This window comes from Pelodiscus sinensis, chromosome 2, assembly GCF_049634645.1.
Source record: "Pelodiscus sinensis isolate JC-2024 chromosome 2, ASM4963464v1, whole genome shotgun sequence".
NCBI classification, from domain to species: Eukaryota; Metazoa; Chordata; order Testudines; family Trionychidae; genus Pelodiscus; species Pelodiscus sinensis.
This window is the reverse complement of record NC_134712.1, coordinates 71,413,235-71,427,387: the sequence shown is the minus strand read 5'-3', so window position 1 is coordinate 71,427,387 and position 14,153 is coordinate 71,413,235.

Sequence of the window (14,153 nt, the reverse complement as noted above, 5' to 3'; positions counted from 1 at the left end):
CATTTTCTCATGTAAATCAAATAATTGCATACCTAATGTGAGGTACAAACTCTGGTTTCATGCAAAACCTACAGGTCTAATCCTAAAGATCTGTTTGAAAATTTACCTTTCTTCAGTATATTACCATTCACTTTGCTGCATGTGTTTTGCTTGTCTGTTTAATAAAATACATGCATCTTTTACTGATAATATACTAAACTGATTAGATAGAAGCTGGAGCATAGCTCAAACAATTAGTAATATGAGCATAAATAATCTATAATTAATAGAAAAAGGGGAAGTTGATAGCTTCTAATGTATATTAATTGCTAGGAATTGTAGAAAATTGATGAGGGAAGCAAAAGGACACATGGGAACATCTATAGCCAGCATAGTTGAGAATAACAACAAGAAGTTCAAGTATATTAAAAACAAAAGGTATCCTAACAGTAATATTTATAACAGACTAGATTTACCAAGTGTTGCTCGGATCCTTAACTCAATATTTGTTTTTTGGGAAAGAAAATGAAAATGTATATGCTTAATTTGAATCATTGCTCTGGAGTGGAGCTGGGATGAGGGGTTCAGTATGCAGACTGGCCCAGGGAGAAAGGACTACCTCAGCCTTCTCTCACTGCTGCAGTTTGGGGCCAGACAAAAAGTGTGTCTCCATGTTCTCTGTGAGGTTCTGAAATGAGTTTCTTCCTAAGTTCCAATGGCAAGTCCTGCTGCCCTTGTGGAAGTAAAATTCCCACTGGATTCAGTTGACGTTTTATCATTACAAAGGCTGTGAATTTTTTGGTTTTGCTTTAAAACATTATCTCCTTGAAGTTCAATTTCTAAAATATTTAATAAAATAATTCATAATGTGGAGGAAAAACTCCAGCATTCTCCAGCATAAATTTAGTTGTGTAGAAACCTCATGTATGATCTAATTTCTAACAGCAGATTCTATCTCTGACCTCCACCCAGCCATATGGAAGGTTTATGCCATTATCTTTAATGTGTTATTGTTTATCAGTGTATGGATAAAGCTCAGTTTTAAAGTTCAGTGCCATTAAAATACATGCAAATTAATATCATTTTTGGAAGATAAATGGAAGAAATATCCATATTCATTTTAACTTCTTTGGATTTTTATTTACAGCAGCAGCATTTGTAAAAAATCCTAAGAGAGAACATTGTTAGGAGGAAATGTTTATTTTTCAAGTGATTGCTCATGTGCATTCCAATAGAAGTGTGTGTGCACGGCCATCAGAAGGTTTTCCTTAGTGGTACCCATTGAGTTGGCTGTGGCGCCTCCTGCAGTGACACCTCCCTGGCAGTGTACATATATCCCCTGCTGACTAGGAATGTAAAATCCTGTTTAATTAGTTAACTGGTTTACTGATTAAATGGGGAGGTTGGTGGGGGAGTCCCTCAAGCTGCTTTGGGCCCTAGTTAGTCCCGAGCATTGTAGCCTTTAGTAGTTCTTTATAGTGTAATTAGCTTTTGTTTTTTCCTTAGTAATAGTTAATTGGGGGGCTGCCCCTCCCATTCTTTGTGCTCCTGGGGCATGCAGCAGCTCCAGGGAATCAAACTGTGTGCAAAATGCAGCAAATATATGTCAAGAGGCAATCTGCACACTGCCTGCTGAAAGTGTCTGGGAGAAGGTCACCTGCAAAGTACATACAGCATTTGCAGCAGGGTTAAGTGGAGAACTAAAAGAGAGAGGTCAGTGGCACTTACACCACAGCTGGATGTGACCTCAGCTCCATCAGCGTGCAGTATACTGGCCTCGGTGCAGGAGGCCTTGGCACCGTGCCCAGACAAGCGTAGGGATCACCAGCACTAGTCTCCAACGTGGAATATGGACTCTTCCTCCTGGTACCAGTCTCCCTGATGAAAAAAGAAGAGGACAGACTAGGATTGTTTTCCCTCCAGGAGGTTCAGTAAGACCCCAGAGTCAGCCGGCACCATGTCCAGCCTGCCCAGACCAAGTCCCTCGGCTCTAGTGTAACCCACACACCCAGTGTGGTTCACTGTCCATTGTAGTGGCACTTGGACCACTTACAGTGAGAGATAAGAACAAGGGAGTTCTACAGCTTAAGCTGAGAGCCAACTGGTTTTATAACTCAAGCTGTAGAGGCTTCTACAATAAGCTCCAGAAGTCCCAGGTTCAAATCTGCCTGGTGGCAGTTACACTAGCACCATTGACTCTGGGCCCAAGGCAGGTCTGTCGACTCTTCAGTAATAATGGAAACAGACTTTGATCTTCCCTCGGCACCAGACATTTGAGGCCACTTGAGACCTCATTGAACTCACAGCACCGGGTCTATTTGAGGCATGCCTGCCCCCTATTTCTGTGGTACTGGCAGCACTGGTGGTATCTTTGGCACCACTTCCTGGGCCCTTGATCTCGGTGCTGGCAGCACCACCACCACATCCGGCACTGGTTCTTTGGCTTGCAGCACTTCCTATGCCTCTTCTGCTGCTCCCAGCACTGCAGATACCTTTGGCACTGCCAGCACCATGGGAAAATTGTGACCCTCAGCACTGGTCACTGGCACCATCCGGCTCCACTCCTCCCTGGTCAATGTTGGAGTACACGTCTGAATCGGAGGCAGTGAAAAATAAGGCAAACACCATATCACCCACGAGTGAGCCGTTTTCACTAAGTGATCACTCCTTATCTGATCTGTCAGTACTTACTTTCAAAAGAAACTTTCATAAAACCTAATGAAAGGGATGCTGAAAAATTAACCTCATGGCATGTTCATAGACACAATTCATCTTTGTCCTTCTTTTAAAGCTCCATCACATCTATTCCTGCCTGGAAAGATTTTTTATTTTATAATTTTCTATTCTGCTTTTCACTAGAGAAATGGTCCTTTTACTTACTGGAATGGAAGCTCCAGCCAGCTCCAACAAAATATGAAAAATGGATTCTCACACCATCACATGGAGCTAAATGACAATATGTTATTGAGGGGTTTCATTAAACTGTTTGCATAATTAGAGGAAAGGTAATGTTGCTAAAGTGAATAGTTTTCTTTGTTTATGTGTTTAAGCACTTGAATGAATGGCTCTGTAGGGAAGATTTTGAATATATCTCAGCTCAGAGAGACTTGCAGCATTGCAAATTGGCTTGTACATATGTTGCTGGAAGAGAAACTTATTTTGTTCATTAAGTGGATTCACGCCAAGTCTTCTAAGTGGGAAATTTCTTAACTGTTGTTTTTCTCCCCTGCACACTCTCTCTCTCTCTCTCTCTCTGTCTCTCTCTCTCTCTCTCACATTTTCAGGATGCATCACATTGGCAAGGGCTATATAGTAGAAGGTCTTTTACTAGAACTGGGACGATATTTGCTCAAGCAGAGCACCATTAGAAAAAGAAACGTTGTATATAAGTGGCTGCAAATGTCTTAAGTTCTAATTAATAACACTAGCAGGACTTATTATTATTTATTATGAAATCAGTGTTAGGGTAATGGTGGTAATGGTACTGAAACATTGGGATGTGTATATAAGTTTTTACATTCCCCGTAAAAGGGTGAAATTGAGATAAACCATCTTGTTAGTCTTTAAAGTGCTACATAGTCCTGTTTTTTGTTTCAAATATACAATCAGTTTGTCAAATAATTTTGTGTTTCTTGTTTTGGGGACCAAAATCCTGTTGACCAAGTTCTAATAGCTTAATCTGTCTTGGCATGCCTAGAATTTACCAGATAGAAACAACTGAGCTGCATGTCCTATAAAGCAATCCTGATCACCAAATGCTAAATAGAATGGCGATATCTTTCTTTTTTAAGTAGCCAAATGCTGAGTAAAAAGTAGAATTGTGCAGCTAGTATAAAATATATCCAGACAGAAAAGTCTGGGTGTTTCAAATAGCAGTTTAATTGCACACTTTAAATAAAGATCAGACACTAATCTTTTAGGGGAGCAGTTTTATGAGCCAACTTACCAAAACATAAATAATTTAAAATTCATACTAGATTTAGAGGAGTGCAACTGTATTAGCCAAGAAGAAAATTAAAAAAAATAGTAACCAGTAAATCATGAGAGAGTGCAAGATTTTATTTCTGCAGTCTCGGTGCAGCAATTCTTGAGTGATGGGGTTGATTTCCTTTCATCAGAACAGAGAAAGAGATGGATCAGTCGTGGCTAGAGAAATATTGGGTCATTCTTTAGCCCTCTGGTGACAACTTCCTTGAATGTTTTCCTCTCTCTGTCTCTTAAGAAGTCAGTTGCAATTTCAGCTACTCTAATTTTTTTGGTTGGTTTCCCATCACGGGGCTGTTTTTTTTGTTGTTTGTGCTTTTTCTTTAAAAACACTGGATACTCTGGTATAATGGGCAAGAAGTGTGGGGTACATTCAGCCCACTGCAACTGCCTACCTGTAGACCAGTCTGCAGCTTTAGTACACTTTGGCTTTTCCCATCATCAATAAGAGAGTGAAAGTGGAAAACAAAGGAGTCATGGGGGGGAAGAGGGCCTTTTCCTCGATTCCAAATGCTACTCAAGACTCTTCAGGGTGTATTCAGTACCAATGCTTCCATTCTTAGGTATTTTGAATGCTGCCATGACCACATTGTGGGTGTGTGTAGACTGCAGGGATTTTTCGAAAAAAGTAGCCTTTTTTTAAAAAAAATCTTTACCTGCATTTAGACTGCCACTGCGTTCTGTTGACAGTAAATTGAAAACACAGTGGTTTTGTCAATGGCGGTAAACCTTGTTTTACGAGGAATAACGCTATTTCTGAAAGAGATCTGTCAAAAAAAGGTATGTGTGGATGCGAGGAAGGTTTTTTTTCCCCCAAAAATAAAGGCCTCCAGGAAGAAGCCCTGGTGGACACTCCTGCCACACCTTTCAACCTCTATTGTTCCTATCTGTAGCCATCTTTTAAAGGCATAGGCACCCAGAAGTAGCACTGTGGCAGCAACCCAGCTCCAACCAGGACTCTGACTGCTCGGCTCTTACTGGAAGGCCCACTCAGAGACATGTCCCAGGGACAAGACCACCAAGACCCCCCTGCCCCTTTCAGGGACACATCCCCGCAACAAGCCAGGGGCACCAAACACCGGGCATCCTCCTGGTCTGCGCTTGAGATCAAAGCCCTCTTGGAGCTCTGGTCCGAGGAGTCGTCTTTTCAGGGCCTGCAGTCCAGGAGGAGAAATGCAGACATTTATGCCAGCATGGCTGATGGTCTTGCCAAAAAAGGCCACCCTCCCTGCACACTAGACCAGGTCAGAGCAAAGGTCAAGGAGCTGCGGCAGGGGTATGTTAGGGCCCATGAGTGCAGCTCCCGCACTGGGGAAGCAGTACACTATTGTGTGTACTATGAGGACCTGGACTGGATCCTGGGGAGGGGAATCCCAGTCTCCCAAGAAGGTTGTGGAGTCTGGTATGGAGACCTCTGTGCAGCAGCGGCTGCAGCTCCAGGATGGCACCCCAGAGGACCAGCACTCCAAGACAAGGAGGAGGACACCAGGGGCACAGTGACCCTCATCCTGGAGCCGGACATCCAGATGCAGGAGGCCTCCCAGACAACTTCGGATACCGGGGAGGTAACGAGGTGAGTGTCCAACACACAGGGCAGGGGAGGCGGAAGCAAAGTGGATGGTGCAGTACTGTGATGTGTCATGCTGATCACAGCCTGGGGGGGAAACCCCACACATGTCCTACCCCTGCACCCGCATGGGTGCAAGGCACCAACTGCTCATGCAGACATGGGTTGGGGACCCTGGGATTGCCACACAGCTTCAGGCCTCTCAGCAGCCTGTGGGAACCCCAAATGTGGCCTGACACTTGTCTCTGCTGCTTGGTCATGGTTTGTGGGGGGGGGGGGCAGGAGCAGTGGCAGAATGGTGGCCTGCACACCTTCTGGGCTCCAGGGAGGCATTGGCTGCTGGCCAGACCACACCACGCCTTGCTGAGACCATATGAGCATCCCCTGACCCTAAGACAGGCACTGGCTGCTGAGAAGAAGGAGGGCATTCCCTCTAAGGGAAAGTGTGAGCATGCATGACTGATGACTTTTCCCTCTTGTCCTCCACAGCTAGACCAGCTGTCCAGGAGGGGAGTGCCACTCCTGTTCCACCACCCAGATGGCTGCATGGAACCCGTCGGCACTGACGTAAATACCTGGACCTGACATGCCAGCACATGTCGGTCCTGCAAGGGATGCAGGAGATATTCATACAGAGGATATAGGCAAGGGCAGAGTGGTGCAGTTGCTTGCTGGACGAGTTCATCCAGCAGCACACTGCAATTTGCGCTACTATCCAGGAGACAATGGCCTTCCCCGGTCCTGTGCCTGTTCCTGCTCCTCCTGCTTAGCCTGCCCCCCCCCCCACTCTGTGCCCCCTCCCCTCACCCTCTGCCATCCTAGACCCAACTGCAGCCCCATCTGCTGCCCAGCCCCCTCTTGTCCCAGCCTGCATGCACAGATGTCTGAGTAGGTCCCCGTACCCGAGGTGGTAGGAGCTCTTCATCCAGATGGCACGCTCAAACCTTTTCCCCTTCCAGGTTTACATCCCCCTTCCCATCTGTGAGTCAGTAAGCACTTTACTTTAACAAAAAGTTTATTTTTCTTTACAAAGAAGCTATATAGTTTTGTAACTACAGTGCAATAAACTGGAAGCATTTTGTCAAGCACACCTGTCTCTGTTCTGTGTGAATGTGTACAACGTGGGGCAGGGATGGATTTTGTGGGGGGAAGGCCCTGGGGGCATGAGGCAAATCCACATTTGGAAGGCCCTGGGGAAACTCATCGGGGTCTTTGGGAGACTCTCTCCCTCAGGGCTTCCCAAATGTGCAGTCCTAACTGGTGGGCTTGGCGGATAGCAGCTGTCCAGGGCCACACAAACTGCCTCCCCTCCACATCAGTCAGGGTCCCCCACCCTGGGAGGAAGGCCTCCCCTTTCCTCTCCACTAGGTTGTGCAGTACATAGCAAGCAGTAACCACTTTGGGGATGTTGCGTTCCCCCATGTCCAGCCGAGTGAGCAGGCATCTAAACCTGCCCTTCAGATGCCCAAAGGCGCATTCTACCTGAAGGTGAGCCCAATTCAGGTGGGAGTTAAACAGTTTCCCTGCTCGCATCCATGGGTCCAGTGAATGGCTTCATAAGCAGCATGTCGGCCACGATGCACATAGGCATCTACACATCCCTGACTGCATAGTTTCACTCCGGAAAGAATGTTCCAGAAGATGCAGGCATCATGTACCCGGCCTGCCCACCTGACACACGTCTGTGAATTGTCCCCACTGGGTGACCAGGGCCTGCAGCACCATGTAAAAGTAGCCCTTTCTGTTAATATACTAGGCTGCTCGATGGGGCAGTGCGCAGGTTGGGATGTGAGTCCCATTGAGTGCTCCACCACAGTCCGGAAATCCTAGCCCCGCAAATCTCGCCACGATGGTATCCAGGTCTCCGAGGCGGACAGTCTTGTGTAGCAGTGCCGAATTTATGGCCATCACCATCTGCAGAAAGGGACAAATAGAAACACAAATAACAGGAAATTAGAGGAGTTGCCTGAGCTGATGACAGGTGCTCCCCCACCCCTCCTCTCCCAGACTCCAAACCCCCCCCTCAGGCAACCCTCTCTACCCCCCCAGCACCTCCCCATTCCCTTTGCCCAGTCCTGACTGTCCCCCTTATCCCCCCCTCCATGGACTGTCCCCAGAGAGTGACTTACCTCCATCAAGACGGCCCCAACAGTAGACCTCCCCATGCCAAACTGGTGTCCCACCGAGCAGTAGCTGTCGGGGGTGGCCAGATTCCAGAGGGCATTAGCGACCCACTTCTCCAGCGGGATGGCGGGCTGCAAGTGGGTGTCCTGGCATTGTAGGGCAGGGGCGAGCCAGACACACAGCTTCTGGAATGCGGACTTCTGCATACGGAAGTTTTGCAGCCAAGCCTCGTCGTCCCACTGCTCCATAACAATATGGTCCCATCACTCTGAACTGGTGTCCAGCCTCCAAGCTCGCCTCTCCGGGAATAAGTTAGGTGGCAAGGGCAGTGGGGCTGCAGCCCGAGTGAGGGGCTCAAAGCTGGGCTCTGAATCCAGCTCTGCCATGAACATGATGATGATCTCGTGAAGATGCAGCAGAACTTCCAGCATCACAGTGTAGGGCCATTGCCTGCCAAGGAGCAGCTCTGGCTCCATAGCAAAAAAACAATTGAAAGTACAAAAACCAACAAGGAAACAAAATGCTGTGATGTCCCACAATGCAGGGCACTCAGAGCAAGCACTGCAGAAGCTTTGCTGTCCCTCTTGAAGGTAGGCAAGTCAGTTGCAGGAGCAGAGCAATGGCTGTTCAGGAGGATCCATTTAAGCATGTGCAGGGCTCGACAAATAATGCAATCTACTTGCCCGTGGCAAGTAGATTGCAACCCGGAAGAGCCGGGTTCGGGTGGTCTGCTTTTCTGCTTTTGCAGAAAAACTTGCAGAAAAACTTGCCAGCTGTCTACACTGGCTGCTTGAATTTGTGCAAGAACACTGACGATCTAATGTAAGATTATCAGTGTTCTTGCGCAAATACTATAATGCTCCCACTCGGGAAAAAGCCCTCTTGCGCAAAAACTGTTTTGTGCAAAAAACAGGTAAAAACTGTTTTGTGCAAAAAAGCCCCGATGGCGAAAATGGCAAAAGCATCCATGCCAATCTAGATGCTCTTTTCCGCAAATGCTTTCAACGGAAAAGCTTTTCCGTTAAAAGCATTTGCAGAAAATCATGCCAGTCTAGACGCAGCCTTGGAGTTTTCTGATCCACCCTCTAAGTCTAGTAAAAGAGAGTCCATCCCATTGCTAGAACATGGGTCTCCTCACACTAGAGGAGGACTGCCATTAAGTAGGGTCCAGGAAGGCTAGTTTTAAACTGTTTGCTGGTAGCCAAGAGGACAGACTAATCGAAGTCAGGCTTCAGTTATGAACAAAAAATCTGGCTTCTGAGTGTTGTACCTAAGGCACAAGAGACTCTCATATGGGGAATAGATCACTGCTTCTGCAGTAGAGCAGTTTAGCAGATCTCAGAACAAGTGGCAGGATGTCATTCTTCATTTTGGAAATGGTTCAGGTGGATCACCAATCCCAGTTCAAGAAGGGAAGAAATTCTTAGCAGTCTTAGAAGGAAGAGATTTCTTCTAGAACTTTTTACTGTACTAAAGAATAATTTTTGCTAGGCTCATAGACAGCCTGTACTATCTTAACCAGTTGTAGCTCTGTAAGAGTCCCATAACTTTATTCATGGCCCTGGCAGAGGCTGTCTCTTAATGGGCCCATTTCCCAGGAGCCAGATGCCTCCATCTGTGAGGGCAGTCTGAGAGAGCTGTTCATCCCAGTGAAGAGGAAGATAAAATTGTTGGACCAAAAGAACGTTTCTGCAACCATGGTTAGTAATCATAGAATCTACTCGTGTCAAATCTATTTTCAGTAGGTAAATGAGTCAGTTTTATTTTTGACTCTCCTAGGAAGCTTTTCTGTCCTGCATTTGATTTCTTCAGTCTTATATCTGCTGCCTTGACCACTCGGTATGCCTGGTTTGTGTGTAGTAGTGGGTGGGTGAGTTGGTAAGTTGGACAGTGTTCAGAAGTCATCTCTTCTAGAAGGATGGCATCATTTAGGGACCCCTTTTCCAGCTGAACTTTGATAAGAATCAAATTGTTTCATACTGCAAGTTCCTCCATTCACTCCACAGCCATTTGCCTCTCTATGTAGCTGCTTCCTAGTCCCCCGGGCCTACTTGAAGCACTGTTGTCTGGTATGCCCTTGGAACTAAGGCACTGTGGGGGAATGTACCAATTCCTTAGTGGTCCTGTCTCAGCTATTCCTGCTTTGAGTGTGATTGGGAAAAACTGAAGTATGGTTAGAATTGAAAGGGAGTGTGTTGTAGAGCCAAGGAATCTGAAAGTAATGTTGGTCCAGTTGTGTAGCCTATGATTTGGGAAACAGTGGTTGATATTTCTGCTGCACCACAGACGTTTGGTATGACCTTGGGCAAGTCACTTAGTCTCTCCCTGTCTCGTGTCCTCATGGGGTAAAAAAAAAAAGCACTTTGCTTTCTCATAAGAATACTATTTAGATAAATACATTACATCAGAGGTGGGGAACCTCAGGACTGGGGGCCTTATGCAGCCCCCAGCTTGCCTGCATCTGGCCTCTGAAGCTCAGGTCCCCCCCCTTGCATTGGAGGCCTGTGCTGGCGCTTCCCCTCTCCTGCTGCACCAACTCTGAGCCCTGAGTTTTTTTTTTTGTTTGTTTGCTTCTCACTTGTGTGCAGCCCCTGAAGAATTTTTCTGTGAGTCAGTGGTCCTCGGCCCAAAAAAGGTTCCCCAGCCCTGCATTAAAGATTATTAAATACTCAAATACGGTTGAAGGGGGCCTTTAACAGCTTTGCTCTCCATGCTGCAGTGCATCCTTCTGGTCAATCAGGGAATTAGCTCTCTTCCAGCCTGGATTATCCCCTTCTGGGCAGTGCGTCTTCTGCCTTTATCTGCACTCTGTCAGGTCCTGTGTCCCTCCCAGACCAGGGTGTCCCCTTCCCCTCCATACTGCCTGACTGCAGCATCCATGTTCTTGGGTTCTCCCCTCCCTGGGAACCCAGTTGCCCCTGAACCCACTACTTGCCTCAGTGACTGACTGCCATCCTTCCTTTAGCTCTTTCCCTCAGTGACAAACTGCACTCAGATTTGGCCATGCTTATTGTTGGCAAGGAGGTGGACCTGCTTCCTAATCTTACCCTGGCTGCCCCTCTGCAGCCTTAATACCCCCTCAGGCCCTTACAACAAGGCCTCAGCCAGGCCGGAGCTTCCCAGCTCCCTTTGCTCTCTCCTACCACTGCTCTGTCCAAGGTGGCTCTGTCTATATAAAAGAGAGAACTAGGCAGCACTTTAAAGACTAACAAGGTGGTTTATTAGGTGATGAGCTTTCGTGGGCCAGACCCACTTCCTCAGATCAAATTCTGGAAGACAATTGGCATGGCCATATATACCAAATATACCATATATACCATGACCATATATCCCTTTGGTATATATGGTCATGCCAATTGTCTTCCAGAATTTGATCTGAGGAAGTGGGTCTGGCCCACGAAAGCTCATCACCTAGTCCTGTCTTTGGTTTCAGCAAGATCAGACTAACATGGCTACATCTCTATTACTATTTTATCTATATAGGCAGAAAATCCTCTTCTCCCCTCCCCCCCAAGCTGAAGGGAGACTTATTTCCCTCTGCTCTGCAGCCCTTTTAATAGGACCTAGCCTGCCTCTGACGGGTTTCTCATGTCCTCTCCTGACTGACTCCTGGAACAGCCCTCTCACAAGGGTGATTTTAACACTTTATGTTCCAGGGCAGGGCAACTGCCCCATCACAGGGCCCCACACAAATACCTAAGACAGATGATGTTGAAGTGGTAGATACATTAACTGTATGTGGATGTGAATGCTGACTTAATTAGAGATTCCCTGGATATTTAGTGATCTTGCTGCTAGGGAATACAGTTGAGCAACCATAGTCATAAGTTTAGTGTGTTTTATGGGGGATATACACACAGAATGTTAGACAATCTTGTGTATAACTTAGGAAAAGAAATATACCACTGCAAGCAGCAGCACTAAAATCCAGTTTTAAAATGCAGTCATATAAACATTCATAAAACATATTGTATGTGAATCTTTGTTTTTTAATCCATTTCCAAGTCAGTGAAGACATCACAACATAGTTGACTGTATTTTCTCTAGAGCAATGAGGAGCATGTTTGCTACTACAGGAAAGGATTTCACCATTGTTTTGTAGTAGTAGTCAATGGCATTTGTAGCTTGTGGTAAGTTTAGATAGTAAATTGCCTTACATTTTATTGACTAATTCTATCTAATATACCAGCTTTGTGCGACTCAATGTCCCCTGGGTTATTCTACATGGTAATAATAGCATGTGCTCTATCTTGTACATATTAATTTTAAATTATGTTTGCATAATGTGTGAATGTAAATCAATTGAAGCTTGACATACTATTCCAGAGGAATAGCTAGTCAATATGAGCTCATATTATTGATTGGGCTATTTGTCTGATATGCAAACCGTATGGGTAATGAATATCAATTTAGAAGAGGCTGCACAAATATCTTACAATCAAAAGTACGAAGAGTTCACTGAATGTGAAAGTCAATCTCCCATGGTGAAAGGCAGCTGCCAATATTTTGGTAGATTCCTTGGTCAGGTATAGGATATAAACATGCAAAATACTCAGTGTTAAAGGGAAGATGGGAATGAATGATTTACAGTACACTTCTGAACAGCAGTGTCTCTTGGCCCAGCATTCTTTTGTTTTGGTACGTGATGTGGATGGAATTTTTGATACAATTTCACTGAGGTCAGAACCTAGCATACAGCTAGGAAACACCCCCCCCCCCCACCGCGCAAGAATTGGATGGCGTGTCATCATTCTAAATCATGCTTAGATGTTGTTTCTCCTTAATTTAGGGTGGCCATATTTCTCAAAGAAAAACAGGACAGAGCATGAAGCTAGCAAATTCCAGCTCACAGGCTGGATCCAGTCAGCAGGGTTAATCCCTGATGGGCCCCCACCTCTATATTTACCTGTCCCTCTGCAGGTATCGGATGATCGCGGCTCTCATTGGCCATGGATCGCTGTTTGCGGCCTATGCGAGTGGCGGGAAGCAGTGTCCTGGTCTGCAACACTTCCCACTGCTCCTCTTGGCCATAAGCAACGATCCTCAGCCAACAAGAGCTGCAGTGGTCTGATACCTGCAGAGACACAAGTAAACATAGTAGCAGCAGCCCACCAGGGACTAACCTTGGGCTGCCGTTTTTTTTACTGCTCACCCCTGGGCTAGCCCAATGCTCCCCAACCCCTATGAGGCTGGCATTGCTTCACACCCTATTCCCCCTTCCCATGTGGGGCTGGCTCAAAATCTACCTCTCCTCCCCCTTCCCCATGAGCCTGGGGCTGGCATCACTGTTTCTGCCCCTTCATGTTCCTCCATACCCCACTTTTTTGACAAACAGGGGCGGATGAGAGTGCCACGGGGCCCAGGGCAGCGCCACCTGGCGCTGGGCAGCAAAATTTCTCGGCCCCCCCCCCCTTCGACACAACGCATGCGCTGTGGTGCCAAGCCGCATGCACGGGGCCTCGGGAAGCGCGGGGCCTGGGGCAGCCGCCCCGCTCGCCCTGCCCTAAATCCGCCGCTGTTGACAAACCCACTTTTGCCAAAGAAGCCGGATGGCTGGGACAGGACTTAATCCAAAATGGGATGTATGGTCACCCTTCCTTAATTATAATGTGCACAAAAGAGCAGGCTAAATCTGGTATTGATAAATAAATATGGGCTCAATTATTAACTTTCCCACAAACCTGAGTAAGATTCAGCATGTAGCTGCACTGTCCCAGGAGCAGAACAGAAACCTGCGTGTGACTTTGAGAATCACTCTCGGTCCTTTCTAGGGATTTCTAGGGAAACTAATTTGTGCTAGTCTTACACCTAGTGCTAATGCCTTCCCCTGATGTTATCTACTAGATTGTACTACCTAGCTTGTGTAGGAGTGAGCCTTCCCCTGGTTGTATCTGCCTTAGTCTAACAGAATAATTGCCTGGAAGCTTTAAGATAAAAAATGGAATGTTTCTGAACATTTCACTAGTAACAACAAATTGATCTGGAGTACAGGGGGCCTTGATAGTATGCCACAAGGGACAAACCCAACTTCAAGGAATTGTGTGGATCTGACTTATCTCATCCTGTCCTCAAGCATTACATGATTCTACAAAGTATTTTTATGTGCTCTATCACAAAATAGATTGCAAGTTTAAATTAAAAATAGACCTCAGAACTGCCAATGAATGTCTTGCATCATCAACAGTAATGCTAATATGGTTCCAAGTTGCCTGGTGTGGCCATTTATCTTACTGAAATAGCAGAAGACTCAGGAACACACATTTTTATTTTTAATTAGTGAGCAATGGCAAGCATAAATACTGAAACACTTTGGATCCTCAGGAGCCTACCAAGTTTAACTGGCATGCAAAATTACAACCTCCTTTCTATTGTTGCAGACAGAAAACTGGAAAACAGATGAAAATATTGATTTTCTGGAATATCTGCAGAATTTCTACAGGAGAGACTAAGATGCTAAATAAATACAGGTACATCATCAGAGTCCTAATTTTGTATAGTT